This window comes from Sarcophilus harrisii, chromosome 6 (genome assembly GCF_902635505.1).
Source record: "Sarcophilus harrisii chromosome 6, mSarHar1.11, whole genome shotgun sequence".
In the NCBI taxonomy this organism is placed as follows: Eukaryota; Metazoa; Chordata; class Mammalia; order Dasyuromorphia; family Dasyuridae; genus Sarcophilus; species Sarcophilus harrisii.
Window position 1 is genome coordinate 246,342,600 of NC_045431.1, and position 19,671 is coordinate 246,362,270.

The following is a 19,671-nucleotide window of genomic DNA, read 5'->3' on the forward strand; positions in this document are numbered from 1 at the left end:
TAAGTAGGTTTTGTGGTATTTTATCAACTCTATTAGCTGTGACTGAAGTTTCATAAAGCTCAATATATAAAATGGGTTTGATAATAATGGACTGACTATCTCCTTGTACAGATTTGTCTATATCAGTATAGAATCACATGTACAGCAGTCCACCAAAGATGTCCCCAGTGATGATTACATCATTCCAGAGGAAGAAGAGACTGCCAAGTCTCCATGGAGCACACAGGATAAGCTGTGGAGTTTCCTGAAGAGTGTAGGACAGTTGCTTGGTGTAAGTCAACTGCTATTTCCTTAGAATTGTCTCCATCTAAGTTAAGTACTGTCATCTAGGAGATGTGGGTTTTGCTCTTTAAGAAATGAAATTCATAACAGAAGATCTCTGGGATTGTTGGATTTGGGATATGTTTTTTAAAAAAACCAGCAATAAAAAAGCTTTTTGTTTTCCCTTCAATTACATGAGAATATCACCCCCTACAAGCGTTAGACTTTTTTTTTCCTTAACATCTTCTAACAGTAATTATAAAAACAGATGAATATTACAGAAAAGAAAAAAAGATCAAGGATAAAGGCAAGGACAAGGCTCATGAGAATATACTTGTATATGCACCAAAAAATAGAATATTTAGGATTTGCATGGAGGTTAACTCTCAGAAAATAAAATGGTACAAAAGAAAGCTGTTCTTCTCAGATTTTGGTAAACTTTTTAAAATGGTGCCCATTAGAGAGCTTGGCTAGGAAAAAAAGAGATGATAAAAAAAAATCCTGGATTTTTTAACTATCAAAGAAAATCTGAGCTTCATATTTTTAAAAAAATGATAGATGGAACAAAGAGTAAGGAGAGAAGAGAGGAAGAGATTAGAGGAAAGGAAAGGAGAGAACAAGAGAAGAGAAGGAAGACTGGAATGGAGGTGGCATGAGAGGGAAAAGTAGAGGAAAAGGAACATCGGAAATATTAAAAGTATTTTTGTTCTAGCGTATTTCTGTTCCATTTTGACCTTTCAAACATTTATTTCCTTTAAACATATATATTATATAAATGTTTTTAAAAACTTTTAAGGGCCACAAAAAGCCAGTTATTTGTTCTATATATATTAGAATATTATTATTACATAATTTAGCTAGATGGACAAATCCTCAGCATTAAGAAATTTAATGTGTTCTACAGGAACAGAAGAACTTGTGTTAAGATGAGAAAAGCACCTCATGGATGCTTTGTAAATTTTGCTTTGCTTATTCACTTTTGGGGAAAATAAACTGTTAAGCCATGTTTGTTTGGGCTTTTCCCCCCTCAATACAGTTTCTCTCAATTAGCTTTTATACCTTCTTTTCTAATTGGCCAATTGTATCTTTTAAGTTGTTTTCCTTGTGAATTTTTGTCTCTTTTTCCATTTGGCTAATGCTAGTTTTAAAGCAATTGTCTTCTTTTTCCAAGTTGACTTTTTTTTTATAATTCTCATACAATACTTTGATTTATTTCCCCAATTTTTCTTCTACCTCTCTTATATGATTTTTAAGTTCCTTTTTGAGCTCTTCTGTGAGTTCTTTTTTTGCTTGAGAACACTTCCTATTTTCTTTAGGGTTTTGCCCACAGGTGTTTTGACATCATTGTCCTCTGATGAATTTGTCTTGATCTTCCCTGACACTGCAACAATTTTCCTTTTTTTGTTGTTTTTGCTCATCTTTTTTATTTTCTTTTGAGTTTGAGCTTCGCATCTGGGCTTAAAGGAACACTGCCTCAGACTTCTCAAGGATACAGGCTATTAACCTGATGCCACATTTATATTGCCTTGAGGTCCACAGGAGACCCATGTCTAGTGCTAGCCTGAGAGGTGGGGTGGGGATAAATGGTACTGCTGGAGGCCAAAGAAGTATGGTAGCTTACTTGATGCTGAGCTGGGGTCCTAGTGCTAGGGTCTAGAGTACTGAGGTTGGTGGGGGTGTTTCTGCATTCCCCAGAGCTACACTGAAGCACGTGGTGGTCTGCACCCTAGAGGTTGCCTATTTGGTTAAGGCTATATTTAAGAACATAGAGGTTCTCAGAACTGGAGTCTCCCTATTCAGCTGGATATGCTGAGGCACAAAGTGGGTTCTGATGTGTGATTTGCCTATTCCACTGCACTGGGCGGGGGAAGGGAAAGAAAGGAGCGGGGAAGGGGAGGGGGGTCAAAATCTACTCTTGATTTGCTGAAGTGGGGCTTGCTATTTACTTTTAGGGATACTTCCTCTCTGAGACTGCATTGCCCTTTTACCCAAAACAGACCTTCCCTTCAATCTTCCAAGTTTCTTGCTTCAAAAACTGTTTTGAGGGGCACTATTTTATGCCTGTTTGAAGGGGACTATGAGAAAGTTAAAGAAATTTACTGCCTACTATACTATCTTGGCTCCTAGAAGTAAAAATAAATCATCTTTATAGAAATCCTAACATTACCATTGTGAGATTGCTTCCTGCTACTCCTAAAGAGCCATCTAGAATTAGAGTCAAATTTTCACTCAATTCAATCTGATTTATCAAATACTCAATAATTTATAAATATTTTGCTAGGTATGGATTGAGACATACAAATATATAGAGACAGAGATAGAGAGAAGGAGATACAGAGAGAGAAGGGGGAGACAGAGAGAGGGAGACAGAGAAAAGAGAGGAGAGAAGAGAGGAGAAAGAGAGAGAGAGACAAGAGAGAGAGAAAAGAAGGGAGGGAGAGAGGGAAGGAGGATAGGACAGGAAAGGATAGGAGTAGAGAAGAGAAGAGAAAGGAGAGGAGGAGAAGAAATTCATCAGAGAACTGAGGTGGTATGAAGGTGTAGATTACTAAAATCAAGAATGAGAATGGTGATTGAGGGGATTTCAACGAGCAAACTGAGTCCCTCAAGTAAATGGGCCAAACTTGGGATAGAGAGAAAGAGTATGAGATAAATAGTTAACTCCCTGAGAAAGAAAGAAGAATGATCAATGTTGGGAGGGGGGGAAAGGGAGAGATCGTAGAGAACAACTAAGATGATAGAAATAAACTAATTAGATTGAACAACAAAGGGATAGTGACTGATTTATTAAGAAGTCTGGAAGTAGCAGTGAAGAGCAGAATGCTTTCTCACTCTTGTGGGGTTATCTCAGGAGCCATGAGAGAAGGTAGATCCAAGAGTAAAGAAATTTATTAGGAGTAGATTCTGGGTCTTCTGGCAGGAGGCAGATTTTTATAAATGACAAAATGAGAAAAGTAGAAGGAGAAGTATAAAACAGAAGATATTTTATGAAAAGTAAAATGGATATGGCATAGGACGACATAATGACTTGGGAGCAGAGCAGGTCATTTGTATGAGAGAGAACAGGAAGTGGTTTTAGGGGTAGGGAATTTCATCCTAAGCAATCTGGATAATCAATTCCCGGAATTCTGGGTAGAACTATGAGACAGCAGTCAAACAGTTCCGAAAATAGTGATAATTATTCACTAAGAATATTTCAACAAATATTTCATTGTGAACCCTTCAAGGATAATTATATACTACAGATGTGTCCCTCTTGCTCTGACTATTCACTTTGCATTAATCATATAATAACTTGATTGTCTTTTTTATGATCAGGAATTCGTTGCATGTATTATATTTGTCCCAACTATCATATGGGCTTGAGGAGAGGAGGAGGAGGAGGAGGAGGAGATGAGAGAGAGAGAGAGAGAGAGAGAGAGAGAGAGAGAGAGAGAGAGAACACGTATATGGTGCTTTCTTGGTTACAAAACACTTTGTAAATATCTCATTTTTTCCTCATGACAATCCTGGTAGGTGTTATTTATATCTCTATTTTGTAGATGATGAAAATGGCAGACAAACGCTTAATGACCTCTCGGTCTCACAACTAAGTAAGTATGCAAGATTGAATTTGGATGAACTCAAAACTTATTAGCTCCCAGCCTCTCAGACAAAACAGCACATCTTTGATAAACACTATTTAATAATTGAAAGAACTTCCTGGCTATATTTAAGCATAGGGAAAAAATTTTCCCCATGGAGGTTATTTCTAATTTTAGTGATTTAACCCCAACTTTTTAATTCCCTGGCAAGGACACCCCAATGTCCAAAGGCTTCTTTTTTGAACTGGTTTGCATGACACAGATACCATGACCAAATTGTACCTAGAAGTTCTTCAAATGGGGACTGTCTTACTGACATATATTTTCCCATCCAGGCACTTCAGATCTTAATTGGACTGATTAATATGAGCTTATGGACAAAACGGAGCTCATGGTTGTCACAAGAAGATCAAGGAAGGGGGCATTTTGAAATCTTTACTTCATGCTATGCACTTTGGGGAGGACTGAGTGTGAGTACATCTATAAAGTTTCTAATGTATTTTGAAATGTTTCATTTAGAATCCTTAGACAATAGAAAATAGAACCATAGAATTGAAAAAAATAACCTTTGCATCATCTAGTGAAAGTCTCTCCTATAAGAGATGGATTTGCAACTGACACCTAGAAAGCCAAGTAATATTTGTCCATGATCACTAGCGAAATTTCACTAAAGAATTTCATTTCCTCTCCTCCTCACCACCTCCCCTTGATAATGTGCCTAAATTATTCCTTAGAGAGCTGTATGTTACTTATTTAGCTATGGATTCCTCATACAAATCAATGGGCTAAAACTTAATTAACCAAAAAAGATAAGTTTATTACTTGAAAGATCATTGGGGCTGAAAAAGAATATTAAAGTTCCAAAGGAAAATGAGGCGACATTTTTAGTACCAAATCCCCAAACAAAACCCAACACAAAGTTCCTATCTCTCTTTATAGAACATTTCTCTTCAAACATAAGGGCAATCAAAGTAAGTTCTGCCTCCTTTTCCATCTCCTTTACAATCATTTCTCACCCTTTCTCACTCACTTCTTTGCAGGATCTTCTTTTCCTGAGAAACTATAGGAGTCACCTTCCTCTCATTGCCACCTTCAATTTGGCCAAAGCCCATCTTCATTCTGTTTCCTGGTGGGAACAGGATAATTATTTGAATTTTCTTTTCTTTATATTTGAAGAATTTGCAGAGCTTCTTATTTTTTATTTAATTGTTAAGACTATGTGTTTGATTTTGAGTTGCTATTGAAGTTGTTGATTTTGGATCTATGACATTTTTCCATTGGTATTTCGTTTTCTGTGTTCAGAAATTCAGGCATTTCTCTTGTATTATGTATTACACTGTGGTATTCAGGCTTTGTTGGAGTTTTTTGTCTTGTCATGTTCTTCTGTGAGATCCATCATCTTTAAACAGTTTCTACATAGCATGTCTTCAAGATCAATATGTTTTTGATGAGATAGGATTGGTATTATGTTTTGTTTTTTTTTTTTGGGGGGGGGGGGTTTGCTGAGGCAATTGGGGTCAAGTAACTTGCCCAGGGTCACACAGTTAGGAAGTGTTAAGTGTCTGAGGCCAGGTTTGAACTCAGGTCCTCCTGACTTCAAGACTGGTGCTCTATCCCCTGTGCCATCTAGCTGCCCCAGTATATGTATTTTTAATGTGATTTTTTTATTCCTAGATTACCCTGGACTTCATTATATTTGTATAATTACTCTATCATTTGCTTTTTCTGAGACTTGCCCTTATAGATTAAAAAAAAATTCTTGCTTCCATTATTTTTGCTATTCAGATCATATATTCTGTTCTCGTAGGTCTAATTTTTTAACAAGTCAGAAATAATGTTTTGTGGTTCCATGATTTCCTCAAATTCAAGACAATCCTTTTTTTATTGTTTCATTATTTTCCTTTTTTTCTTTTTTTATTATTATAGCTTTTTATTGACAAAACATATGCATGGGTAATTTTTCAACATTGATCCTTGCAAAAATTTCTATTCCAACTTTTCCCTTCCTTCCCTCCACCTTCTCCCCTAAATGGCAAGTAGTTCCATACATGTTAAATATGTTAAACTATGTTAAATACTATATATGCATACATATTTATACAGTTGTCTTGCTACACAAGAAAAAATGGATTTGGAAAGGTAAAAATAACCTGGGAAGAAAAACAGAAATCATTTTCCTTTGTTTACAGATGCCTAAACTCATTTAGTAGATAAGGATGATATATCCTTTTGCATTAATGTTTTCAATGTTGATTTATCTGCTCTTGTTCAAGGCCTTTAAGTTTTCTTTTCCCTAAGATTTTTGACAATTTCTGGCCTTTTCCCTTTATTTTCCACTATGACTCAATTCCTAACTCCCTTCTCTCTGGTGGTGATGTTCCTGATTTTCTTCAAATTGTCTTATCCTTCCTTTAGTCTGGATAATTCACTGTTCACCAGTCAAAATCTCTTTCATGAATGATTTTGGAGAAAAAGTTGTGGTTCCTTTCACTCAAGCCTAGTAAAGTACCTCCAATTCCCTACATACACAATCTCCTGCCCTAATGTCCTACCTGGTCCTTCTGCTCTTAGTTCTTTGATCCAGCACTAGCCCTTCAAAGAGTTGCTGTTCAGTTGCTACAGGGTTAATTTGTATCATTTGTGATTCTGAGGTTCTGGAAGGTTGGAACACATGTGGGATTCAGCTCTATTTGAAGTCCAAATATATGGACTTCTCCTTTTTCTGTTCCTCTATTCTCCTTCAGAAATCTTTTGCAGCACAGGATGCTGCGCACTGCGGGTTGCCTACCACAGCACCAGAAAGCTTTGGAAACCTAGATTACTGCCATGGTGACGGCTGGCTGGGCTATCCATGAAAACTTCCATAGTCATGAGCCTGAATTTACAGAACACTGGAAAGAGTCAAAGGGATCTAGGATATGGGGTTTGTGACAAACCCCTTGTGTTGGGTCCTTAAGTTTTGTTGCAAGTTCATGTGTTCAATGATTGAAGTGGTTAGTTTGGTATCACTGCCCACAGCATAGTGGGCAGTGCAGAAAGGGGCTCTGAGTGAGCTGAGAATAGGTGCCACTTTGTGATTGTTTTTAAACTTTGTTTTTTATCTTAAATGCACATTGAGACAGCTGAAATTGCTGTATGATCATATTTAATTTTTATTTTGGAGATATTCAAGAAATTGTAGAGATCAGAGAAAATGTTTATATTTGAGAGATTGTAGAGATCAGAGAAAATGTTTATATTTGAGAGATTGTAGAGATCAGAGAAAATGTTTATATTTGAGAGATTATAGAGATCAGAGAAAATGTTTAATCATTTATCTTGTGGTACACATGATCTGATGGTTTCTAATGTCCCTTTTAAAGTGGAATTTTATGACCCTATCAAACTGTTCCTTCATCCTCTTATTCTGTCACATGTGCTGAGTTCCAGAATTAGAAATAATGACCTTTAAGTTCAGAGCACTTCTCAGTCTTCAAATATTACTTGATAAGATTCATGTACCCCTAGGAACTGGCATAGTGCAAACTGTTATCAGCTGGTACATTTTTAGGAAGAAGATGAATGGCTGATGAAGTTTAAGGCTTTATAGATCTGAGAGGAAATAGATGATGAAAAGTAGTTTCAAGAGATAGCACAGAATGGTGATTAGAGCAGCCTCTGAACACATTTTGGGTTTATTTCACAAAATAAACGTCAAGTTTGAACATAATTTGAGCATCTTTAATGTATAAACTGAAAATTGTTCATTAGAAGAAAATAACACCTTTTTTAACTGCCAGATTCAATAATCTCATCCCCCAGAAATAATTATGGGCACAAACATCTCCTCTTCATGAATTTAACCAATTGATCCCTTACCAGTTTCTATGAGCTTTCCCCATCTAGTGTAGATTAACGCTTTTTCCTATGTTCACCTGTAAATGAACATGGCAATTTATTTACCCATACAAGTTTAATAATGCCAACTATAGGGACAATGGCAATATTTACTCCATAGGGAGCAGACCATATCAGTCATACTGATGTCGTTTTGATCCTTTTTGAGATTGAAGAACAACAATTAGTCAATGTATGTTATGTTAGGCTCAGCATTAAAAAAAAAAAAACTTAATTTCTACATTTTAGTATGTTTTTAATCATGGATAACTGACTCTTTTATCTCATCTTTTCTACTTAGTTACCAAGGAGGAGAATCCATATTAATCTTGTGAGAGCTTTACAGTTGAAAGGAATTCAGTTAATGCAGATTGATAAATTGCTACTTAATCATTAGAGGAAATGGCAAAAATTAGTGGGAAGGATTATCTTTTCCCTTCTTTTTTACTTTTCTATTTCTTCCCATATCAGAAATGGGGCTTCAAGGAATGAATTAAAGAATTCTTAATTACAATTCCTGAGAACTCATTATGAAATGTGCTGCCCAACACCTGATAGCTGATTAATTCAGAGGGCAGATTCAAACTTTTAAAAATATTAAAATAAATAAATTTTAAAATAACAATAAATAAAAACTATATGGCCAATGCAAAAGAAAGTCTTAAAGGCTGGAGGAAATGTGGGAATGGACCTCATATTTGTTTTACTTTTCTCTAATTGATAGTTACCATCTCAGGCATTTTCTCACTAGTTTCTTCAGAGATACCTTCCAAAGCTCTGGTGAGTGACAATATTGCTCCTTTCACCCACTAGCAAGTTAAAAACAAACTAGTTAGCATATTTCTCTTATCTCCAGGAATTAGCAAGCACTATCTCTCAGTATACAGGCCACGAAAAAAATGTTGTCAATACATCCTTCTATATTGACTTGGGGAGGATAGACTAATGGATATGCACAACACCAGAAATAATAAAATCTTCTTGGAGAAAAGAATTATTTCTTAAGTATCCCATTCAGAATAGTCATTGGACCCAAGATGTTATTTAAATTGAAATTCAATTCAGATTTATTAAGCAATTGTGATAGCGAGAGTCCTCTGTTAGATTAATTGAGTTTTAGAGTCAAAGAGAGATTCAGCCCAGATTGCAGGAAATGCATGTGAGAGAAATGGGAAGTAAAAATTAATTTCTTTCCTTCAGGTGAAATGCTGCCTGGTAACGAGCTTTCTAAGTGCCTTGGCTGCATTGACTGGAATAATTATAATTCACCTCAATATGATTGTAAATCACGAATGCCAGAGTGGACACCAAAATTTCACATGCTATGAGAACATAGTCACTGTCACTGTAAGTGTTTCCATTTTTTAATATCTGACACTTGTTTTCCCTTTCATTTTTCATGGCAACAGTTATCTGAACCACAAAAGCCTCAGAAGCCAGCCTAGGTACCTTTTAGTGAAAATATAAGGATCTCATAAAGAAGGGAAAGGGATCTGTATGTGCACGAATGTTTGTGGCTGAATTGTGGTATATGAATATTATGGAATATTATTGTTCAGTAAGAAATAACCAACAGGATGATTTCAGAAAGGACTGAAGAGACTTACACGAACTGATGCTGAGTGAAATGAGCAGGGCCAGGAGATCATTATATACTTCAACAACAATACTATATGATGATAAATTCTGATGGATGTGGCCATCTCCAGCAATGAGATGAACCAAATCAGTTCCAATAGAGCAGTAATGAACTGAACCAGCTATGCCCAGCGAAAGAATTCTGGGAGATGACTAAAAACCATTACATTGAATTCCCAATCCCTCTATTTTTGCCCACCTGCATTTTGGATTTCCTTCACAGGCTAATTGTACACAATTTCAGAGTCTGATGCTTTTTGTACAGCAAAATAACAGTTTGGTCATGTATACTTATTTTCTATTTAATTTATACTTTAATATATTTAACATCTACTGGTCATCCTGCCATCTAGGGGAGGGGATGGGGAGAAGGAGAGGAAAAATTGGAACAAAAGGTTTGGCAATTGTCAATGTTGTAAAATTACCCATGCATATAACCTGTAAATAAAAGGCTATTTTAAAAAAAGAATGAAAGAAAATATAAACATCTCCAAGGAGTGTTCCCACCTTTCAGACCTCAATGGGTTCAGAAGTGAGGTACAACAGCACCCTTCTATAGATCTTCAATCCTATATTCAAAAAAAAAAAACTCCAACGAACTGACGAGGGAGTTTCAGAGTCAGTAACCACATACTTCATAATTAGTCAAAGGAGGTTGGCTTGTTTTAGGGGGTGCGGTGGATAGTGCCAGGTATGAAGTAAGAAAGATTACTCTTCCTGGGTTCCAGTCTGGTCTCACACACTTACTAGCTGTATGACTTATGTGTTTGACTCAGTTTCCTCCTCTGAAAAATGAGCTGGATAAGGAAATGACAAACTATTGCAGCATCTTTGCCAAGAAAACCCCACAGAGTTGAACATGACTGGAACAACACTAAAACTTAGCCAACTGCATTATAGTAGATGAGTGGGATAGACCAAGAATCCAGGAAAAAGATGAGAGGCAGTAGAGATGTAATAAACAATGATAGAACTACTTTGTCACTACCTGGCATCTCCCTATGGTCCTTCCATCCCCTACCTCCCTCACTCTCCCATAGCTCCCCTGTGAAGTCAGGTTATCAAGGATTCTTTCAGGAACCCAAAGGGCAAAGCCAACCCAATGGCAACCCCTATTCCTTTGGTCTGTGTTCTCCACAATCATGTGTGTTATGCTTTTTTTATTATCTTGTATTTTCCAGGGCTTTATCTTGGAGAAGTTCATGCTGGCCACTATGGAGTTCAGCATCTCAACCTTCCTTATTGCCCTTTCTGCCTTTCGGATCAAGGTGTCCTTTTAAAATTACTTTTCTGATGAATGTTGGAAATTATCTATGCATATATTTTGAAAATAAAAAGCTTTAATAAATAGATAAATGAATGAGTAAATGAATGAAGGAAGGAATAAAGAGATAGATAAATAAATTGCCCTTCTATGGAAACAACATATATATCTGAAGGGGGGAGAGAAGAAGAATTTTTTTTTTGCTGAGGCAATGGGGGCTGACTTCCCCAGGATCACACAGCTAGGAAGTGTTAAGTGTCTGAGACCAGATTTGAACTCAGATCCTCCTGACTTCAGGGCTGGTGCTCTATCCACTGTACCACAAAAGTGCCCCAGCAGAGAAAATCTTGAAGGAACACCCTAACAGTGAGGAGGAGCTTCTTTAGAGGATATTTACAACCTCCTTGAGCTCCTTTTATGCATTTGAACAATCTCCAAGAGTCACACTGTCCTCCCCTTTACAGCACCAGTTCAAATAGTGAATTCCCAATGAATGTAGAACACCTTGATGTTTCAATCTAGACACATGGTTACACAAAACATTCATACTGTAAAGAGGCAAAGCCAGCATCTTTAGCCAAGGCACATTGACTTATCCTTAACCAGAAGTAAGGGTTGAATCACTACTAGCAATCTGCCAAATGCACCTATAAAGTTAAAAAGAGATCTCTGACTAAGGCACCTGAATTTTACTGATCATTCATGGTCACATGTCTCCCTAATTTCTAATTGGGATGGCTTTTTGGTAGAACATATAAAATATTGTGTTTGTTGTTATACTTGAGTCCAATTCAAGGAAGCCAATTCCTGCTTGAAACATTGGCGGACAACGTAACCCTGGTTTTCAGTTGGGTCTGAATTAGGTTAATAACAGCACTTTCACCAAACATGCTGGGTTGACATAAAGAGCAAATGAGATCACATTCATAAAGTGCTTATCAATCCCTTAAGTTCCATATTAAAGCTACTTATTGTTAGTAATAATTATTGGATTTGGGAATTTGTTGATATAGGAAATTTCTATAAGAAGAAAGTCCCCTTACCAAAGTAGGCTGGTACTTTTCTGAAACATAGTTTTAGACAAAGGCTTCAAGGACCACGAATTTAAGTAATTATCCCAGTTCACAAAGCCAGAATATGTAAGATGCAAGACTTAATTTTTTTTCTCCTGGCTCCATGATCAGTTCATTAATCACTCTGCCACTTATTAAATCAAATTTACAAAAGTCAAGTTCACTGAGACTATGTCTATATCTTTAGCAGTACATCTTAGAAAATTCCACTCAATAATCATAAGAGCAATTTTTGACAGTTAGTTTGAGAAGGATGTTAATAAGCTTAAAGTCATTGAGAGAAAGGTAATCAGGAAAATAAAGGACAGTAAGTCCCTGAAATGTTGGCACTAAGGTGATATGAGGTTGAACCAAGTACATTTGTTCTGCATTTTCTACACATTTCTTCACCTGTTATAGTTTGCTTGCCTGGAAGAGGGCTATCCCCTTTTTAGAGAAGGCAAGAAGGAATATGAGAGAATATACTGCCTTCCAATACATTTCCTACTCATCCAGAGCCTCAGTTGTAAATGCTCCTCCTTTTTCTATGTTTGGAGGATATAGAGATGTCAATCAGGAATGAAGTAGTTTCCATCAATTCTATGCATCAAAGCAAACTAGCTAGGGTAGGAACCATTAGAATGTGGAAACTGGTAATCAGAGGAAAAGATAAGGAGTATGGAAAGGGCAAGATGAGGCTGATGGGAATAATGGAGATTAAAATGGTGGATGGTGATTTGTAAAGACCTTCATTGGAATTCTGACTTGTGTTTTTGCAGATTCTTGCCAAAAAATCGAGTGTCTCTTTGGAAAATCTCTATGAAGACCTGCTTTTTCAGTCTGATCCTTATGATGAGATAAGCCTGAACAATATGGACATGAGCAATATGACAGTTAACTCATGTCGAGTTAGAAGTTGTGGTCTTCTTCCTGCGAAAAAAAATCCAAGGTCCTCAAGGCAAAATCATTGACCAAGACATTTTCTACACATTCTGACTTTTTAGAGAGACAACATGGCTTAGTATATAATGAAAGTCCCTGAAAGCCAGAAAGATGTGGATTTAAGTCTTATTTCTGACAAATTGAATTTGTGGCCTTGTGAGGAAGTCACAATCTCTCAGTGCCCCAGGCAACCCTATAAGAAATATTATACTTACATATTGCTATCAGAGTTGCCTCTCTGAGTCTTTTCTACACTGATGACATCAGACGTTCAATCTTTTTATTTTTCTTCTTTTACCTTCTTTTATTTGGACTCACTGTCTAATTAAAATCAGCCATCCTTCCCAAGTCTCTTTCTCTAAAATGAGATAGTCACCATTGTTATATTTGTCATTGTTGTTTGGTCATTTCACTCATGTCAGACTCTTCAAAACCCCATTTGGATTTTATTGGCAAAGATAGTGGAGTAGTTTGCCATTTCCTTCTCCAGTTCATTTTATAGAAACAAATAGGGTTATATGACTTAGCCAGGATCACACAACTAGTAAGTGTTTGACATCAGACTTGAATTCATGAAGATGAGTCTTCCTGACTCCAAGCCCATCACTTCAATGCTGTGCCCCTTAGCTATTGTCACATATGCACTCATATTCCTTTGTTATATGTGTATATTAAACACAGAGCTGTGTTGCTTTATTCTGAAGGAAATGGAAAACAAATAATACCAAACTGAATCAAGAAAAGGCAAATCAGGATTGAGTTTTTTATTTCAAAGCTGATCTATATTCTACATCTGGAATATTATGTTGGCCAGAATATAATAGTGTCCCCTACTACAGTCGACACCTCTATACTATGAAAATAAAACAAAATGAAACATTTGTAAACATTAGGACAAACACTATTTTCCTTTAAATCAGATTTAAATTGCTATTATTTCTATTTAATCTGATATTTTTCTTCATGGGATACAAATCTTTTTATAAATGTTCTTATATTTTAATTGGACACAACATTGATTTCAGATTTGACAAGACTTTTTTTTTTCTTTTCAGAGTTGCATTCAATGTATAAATTGTTCTCTTGAAAGCACTTACTTCATTCTGAATCAGTTCATATAAGACTTCCAAGGTTTTCTGAATCCATCATATTCATCATTTTTATTATTAATTGTATGTTATATTCATAAGTAATGATTTTTAAACCATCCCCAATATGGAGGTTCATCTGTTATAGAGTTTGAAATTACTTTCCATATTGTTTAGACCAATTTATGGCCAAACCAAAAGTATATTAATGTGCCTCTCCTCCCATTCCTCCTACCCCTATGTATAGATAAATAGATAGATATATATACACATGTGTATATATTTTTATGTATTTTTCATGTGTTTATATTTATTAATTCCATGGAAATCTTAGATTAAAAAACATATCATAGAAATGTTGCAATTATTTTTTCCAGTTAACTGTTTCTTTTTTAATTCCAATTGATTTGCTTTAATGTGGGCAGAAACTTTTTAATTTTATGTAAATTTGTTATGCCTTGCCCATCTTAGAATTCTTCCCAGCCTAGTCATAATGGTACTTAGTGAACGTTATCTCCTTGCCTTCATCTTAACTTTGCTCTTGATATAACCATCAATATTTTATTCAGATATCCATTTAGAATGTAGTGTGCTTTATGGTAGGAGATAATATGGTTCATTATATTTATAATTTTCTAATGTTCTTTCTTCACAAAACATATCCTTTCTCGTCTATATGTAGCTCAGGAATAATTTTGTTCCAAGATTTGCAAAGAGTTGTATGCTCAATCAATCTATTAATTGACAAGTATTAAATACCTACTATGTGCCAGGAATTATAGTAAACAATGGTGAGAAAAATATATAAATGAAAAAATCTCTGCCCTCAAGAAGTATATGTTCTATTGTGGAAATCTTTATGTTCATATGTCAGTAATTCAAATTAAGCACATAAAAATATGCAAAATAAATATAAAGCAGTCCCTAGCAGTTGAGGAGATTAGGAAAGGCAACATTTAACTGAAATTTGAAGGAAATTAACTTTTCTAAGAGGTAGAAGTCAGGAGGAAGTATTTTCTATTTACATAAAGAGGTTCCTCAAAGATGGGATATGAAATGTCATGTATTAGGACCAGAGAGAAGGCCAGTTTGAGTAGATAAAAGAATGAATAGAGAGGAGAAATGTAGATTTAGGTGGAATGGCACATTATAGTCAAATGATGAAAAGATTGAAATGACAGAAGACTTGAGATTTGATTCTAAAGGTAATAGTGAGGGGCAGCTAGATAAAGCACCGGCTCTGGTATTTTACATTGGGATGTCACAGAGATGGTCACTCACCCATGCAACAACTAGATTGAAATGTCTTCCTAGGAATGGTATTGTTGGTTTGATTGCTGTTTCAAAAGATAGAGGCAGAAAATGTCTGTGTGGGGTGTGTGTGTGTGTGTGTGTGTGTGTGTGTGTGTGTGTGTGTAGGGGGAAATATTAGAGAGGGCAGAAGAATAAAGGGAATAAATGGAAGGAAGTTGTCAGAAAAGCATCATGGTGACTCTGTGTTGGGCTATTTGTGGATAGTTCTGGACAACCAAGAACCAGGTCATCAAGAGATCATGAACCCAGAGATAGATCTGGGGAACCAGTCAGAAGTGAAGAGGACTATCATTGTGCAACTTGTAGCAGTCTAGATTGGAGTAGGGAAATAATTTGAGGCTGGAAAATCAATTAAGAGGCAAGTACAGTAATCCAGGCAAAAAGTGTTAAGGTCCTGAACTAGGGAAGTGGTCATATGAAGGAAGAGATATTTATTCTGTGGTGATATTGTGCTGGATTCAGAAGAGAGATCAGAACTGAATATATAAATCTGGAGGCAAACTATGTAGAAATGGCAAGTTAAACCATGAGAGCTGATGCAGTCTACATAGGAGGGTACAGAGAATGAAAAGATCCCAGAATGTGTTTTGGGCCATATTCCCAGAGCATCTTATTCTTATAAGATGTAACCCTCAGAAATTAGGGTGTGAGGATTGGCATCTATAAGATTTATCACCATCCTCCAGAACCTATCAAACAAATATAGTATAGATGACTCCAGGAAAAGCAACCACAGATAGTAATGGAGTTTGCACAACATATTTTTTGTAACTGAGTTTTCACAATAGCCTCTGGCTTTTTCCATTTCCCCTTTGATACCAATCGTCCAAACTGAATCTCTTCCCACAATTTCTCTATTTGTATCTCTCTATTAACAACAACCAAAGTCCTTGAATAAATGATAGGACAGAATAAACGAATGAATAAACCCATGAATGAAAGAAAAGATGAATGGATAGATGAACTTAATACATGATCTCTCCCTTTATTACAGATTCATCTACGAGGCAGGATTGTTTTTAACTTTTGCCCCTAAGCTTTTTACCACATACTTTATTTTATTTCTGGAACTCAAATAAAACATGAAATCCATTAAGGGGGCACAACTATATTTTCTACTTCCCCCATCTGTACATAGCATATTCAATAATCAGCATCTTGTCAAGTGATGAAGGTGTTCTATTTTGTCACAAAGGCCCTGCATTGTTTGTGCCTGCTATGATTCTCCCTAGAAGAACCTGAAACAAGTGAACTGTATGCCTATTCACCCCAGATTAGACCCTTTGGTTCCACATGGTCCCAGGGTTTTCTTGGGAAACCAATTCTATTTTTTTTTTAGCTGAGGCAATTGAGATAAAGCCCAAGGACACACAGTTAGGAAGTATTAAATGTCTAAAGGCAGATTTAAACTCAGGTCCTCCTGACTTCAGGGTTGGTGCTCTATCCACTGCACCATCCAGCTGCCTCCTATAACCAATCTACACTGACAGTAAAGAAACAATTTAATGAAATGCTACCAGTACCTTGATATTTGTCATTTTAACTATCATACATCATAGTCTTACTCTAGGCAAAGAGAGTTTATATGAAGCATTATTAGAAGCATTTCAACAGAGTGGGCAGCGTGCCAGACTTGAATTTGAATCCTGCCTGAGATAATTACTGGAGGCATCACAAAGGATAAGGAACTTAGCCGATTTCAAGTTCACTTTTCTCATCTCTAAAATGAGACTATTAATGGCATCTCCCCCAGAATGACAGTAAATATCACATAAGAAAAAAAATCTCAATTACCTCTTAAAACTTAAAGTACTTCGTTGTTGTTGTTTGGTTGTTGATTGTTATCATTTTATAATTTTACTTCCAGAGAGATGCTTGATTGGCTCAATTTTCCATGGGATTGAAATCTTTTCTCTCTTTGTTCTCATTCAGGAAAATGTTCTACTCTTTCCTATCTTTCTTCTTAATTCTAATCTAATGGTCTGTCTCAGCTTCTCGCTGATGAGTTGTTACCCAGAATCCCCTTTTGAAGAAATCTCTGAACCAGCCACTGCTCACTCTTCTCTGAGTTAAGCTTCCATCTGGACTTTCCCACCTCTATTCCAGCTGTCTCTCCACCCTGAAGATGTTCCTGTCCTTGTGTCTATTCATTTCCTCCCATAACTTCCTCCTATTGGTGAGTTCTAGACCCATATCACTAGTTGAGAAAATTCTGGGACCAACCACAATTCATTTCTCTCTCAGTTTCACTCTGAGCAATCTGGATTTTTTTAATCTCTTCTCTATTGGTTCCTCTCTCCCCCTTTTAGTTCTTTTTTTGTGTCATGTCCAGTTAAAAAGTAAATTTGAGAGTAGGGAATGTCTTTCTTTTTATTTGTGTTCCTCTGTCTGGTTTTGGTTCTCTCTATCTCTCTGTCCATTTATCCATCTGTCTCGCTCTTGGTCTCTTTTTCTCTGTCTCTCTTTCTGTTTTCCTCTCTGTGTGTCTCTCCTTCTATTTCTCTCCCTCCTTCCCCCATCCCATTCTTCCCCTTCCTCTCTCCCTCTCTCTCCCTTTCTCCTCTCTCTGCCTCTCTCTTCCTCCTTCTCCCTTTCTCTCCTTTTCTCCCCCTCTTTCCCTTTCTCTTTCTTCCTCTCTCCCTCTCCACCCCTCGGTCTCTTTCTCTCTCTAGTTCTGTCTCTATCTATGTCTCCATCTCTCTGTCTCTCTCTATGTCTCTGTCTCTCTCTCCCCCATCTCTCTCTCTCTAGTTCTGTCTCTTTCTATGTCTCTGTCTCTCTGTGTGTCTGTTTGTCTCTCTCTAATATTTCCTCCATGAATGAGAGAGATTAATATGTGATTCTGGAATTATATGAATTGATTGATTATTCAGACTCAGTTGAAAAAGAGAAGAACTTCAATTTGGGTTTTCCATTGGTATCAATATGTAAAGAGCAGTTGCATTAGGCTAAACACTTTACTAGATATTAAACTAGGGGTAGGAAAGGAAACAGGAAATCAAACTGATAAAACATGAAGCTGATAACTTAGAAGAAGAGTGAAGCAAGAAGCCCACACTTAATAGAAAAAGATATATACATACATGTATGTATGAATGAATATATATCACACAAAATATGAGCTTCAATATATACATATACACAGATACATATAGATATGTTGTGTGTGTGTGTGTATATCTGTGTAAACACATATTTTGTGCTAAGTGATTCAATATTTTAAAAGTTTAGAGGAGAATTCTGGGGTTGGAAGCAAAGATTCTAAGTTCAGACCTTAAATTTAAGTTAAATTTAATTAAATAATTAAACTACCAGAAGTATAAAAATAAGGGACCTTATGCTTGGAAAGGTTCAACTATTAGACCAACTAATATCTGAGACAGATTTTACCGAGATTTTATTAATCTAAGTTTAGCTAGAACTCTACCCACTCTAAAACGCTGACTTTCTAAGTAGATTTCCTAACTATTATTCCCCATCTTCATTTTCCCCTATGCTCTATCTTCATGAATTTATAACTTATTAATGATTATTCCATTCAAATAAATGGATATTGCAAAGAAAATACAAACCTTTTATTAAGGAAAAAATGGCTGAGAGTTATGGTTAGAGAAGAAAATGGCTTGATGGCTGGTTTCCCCGCACACGCATACCATCCCTTCACCTTTTCTCCTCCTGACTCTTTCTATCCTTCTTCTCCTCTTCCCCTTTTCCTCTTTCTTTTCTTTTTTCTCTTTTCTTTCTCTTTCTTTCACTTCCTCCTCCTTATCTCTCTTCCTCCCTTTTTATCTTCCTCCTCCCATCCTTTACCTTCCTTCCCACCCCCACCTTTTATCTCCATTCCTTCATTCCCCTTCCATACTTTCCCTTTCATCCTTTTTTCATCCTCTTTACTCACTTCTCTAGTTGTTTTTTCCTTCCTCTCTCTATATCTTCATTTTCTCTCTCCTCTTCCCTGATTTCCTACATTATTTTTTCTTTCCCTTCCTCTTTTGCCCTTTGTTTTTTCCTCTTACCCCCATTCTGTTCCCCTCCTTTATCTTCTCTTTCCTCTCCCCACATTAAACCATCTCTCCTTCTTCTTCTCTCCCTTTCTTGCTCTTCTTCCCCCATTCTTATTTTCCCTGTTACTCTTTCTCTTACTACACACATATATACATGTGAAATGATAGTCACTTTAGAAAGATTTAGTCTGGGTTTCAGGAAAATGGATTTTGTGGTACCCAAAATCAGGTTTCTCTGAACTTTCTGCAGTACCCAAAGTTGAGGAAAGTATGGATTATCCTTTTTTCTCTACCTTTTCCTTTTATTAGCAGAACACCATCATTTGCCAAGTCTGATGAGACTGAGAATCATGTGAGTGACCCAAATATAAAAGAAAATTTAAGGACAAAATAAGTTGAACTATGCACATGCACATACACATAGAATCTTCCCAGACCAGTATTATTGCCCCTTAAGGTAGCAGACAAACTTGAAATGAGGCCCAGTTCCTCTACTACATCCACAAAGATCCCAGCAAAGAGAAGAGGGCATTAATGAGGGAATCCACAAAATTTGTGTGATTATGGGTGTTGTGGGGGAGAGAATACATCTTTCCTAATTAGCAATTACCATACACTAAGGCTACCCCAAAGATCTTCCCTGTCAAG

The 19,671-nt window shown here is 36.4% G+C and overlaps 1 protein-coding gene across 5 annotated transcripts in view; it reads right to left on the bottom strand.

Moving 5' to 3' along the window:
- Positions 1–19,671, bottom strand: part of LOC100932913 (olfactory receptor 14I1-like) — a 110,587-nt gene that overhangs the window by 63,544 nt on the left and 27,372 nt on the right. For 2 of the 5 annotated variants that reach the window (XM_003774414.2, XM_031944273.1), the window contains exons 1-2: positions 12,833–12,997; positions 4,876–4,971 (exon numbers count right to left, since the gene is read on the bottom strand). The exons of 1 other annotated variant lie outside the window; for it this stretch is intronic. The gene's annotated coding sequence lies outside the window, so the exon portion shown is untranslated. Of the gene's footprint in view, positions 1–4,875; positions 4,972–12,832; positions 12,998–16,813; positions 17,156–19,671 lie in introns of those variants that run through there. 2 more of the 5 variants (XM_031944274.1, XM_031944275.1) reach the window with 2 other exon arrangements.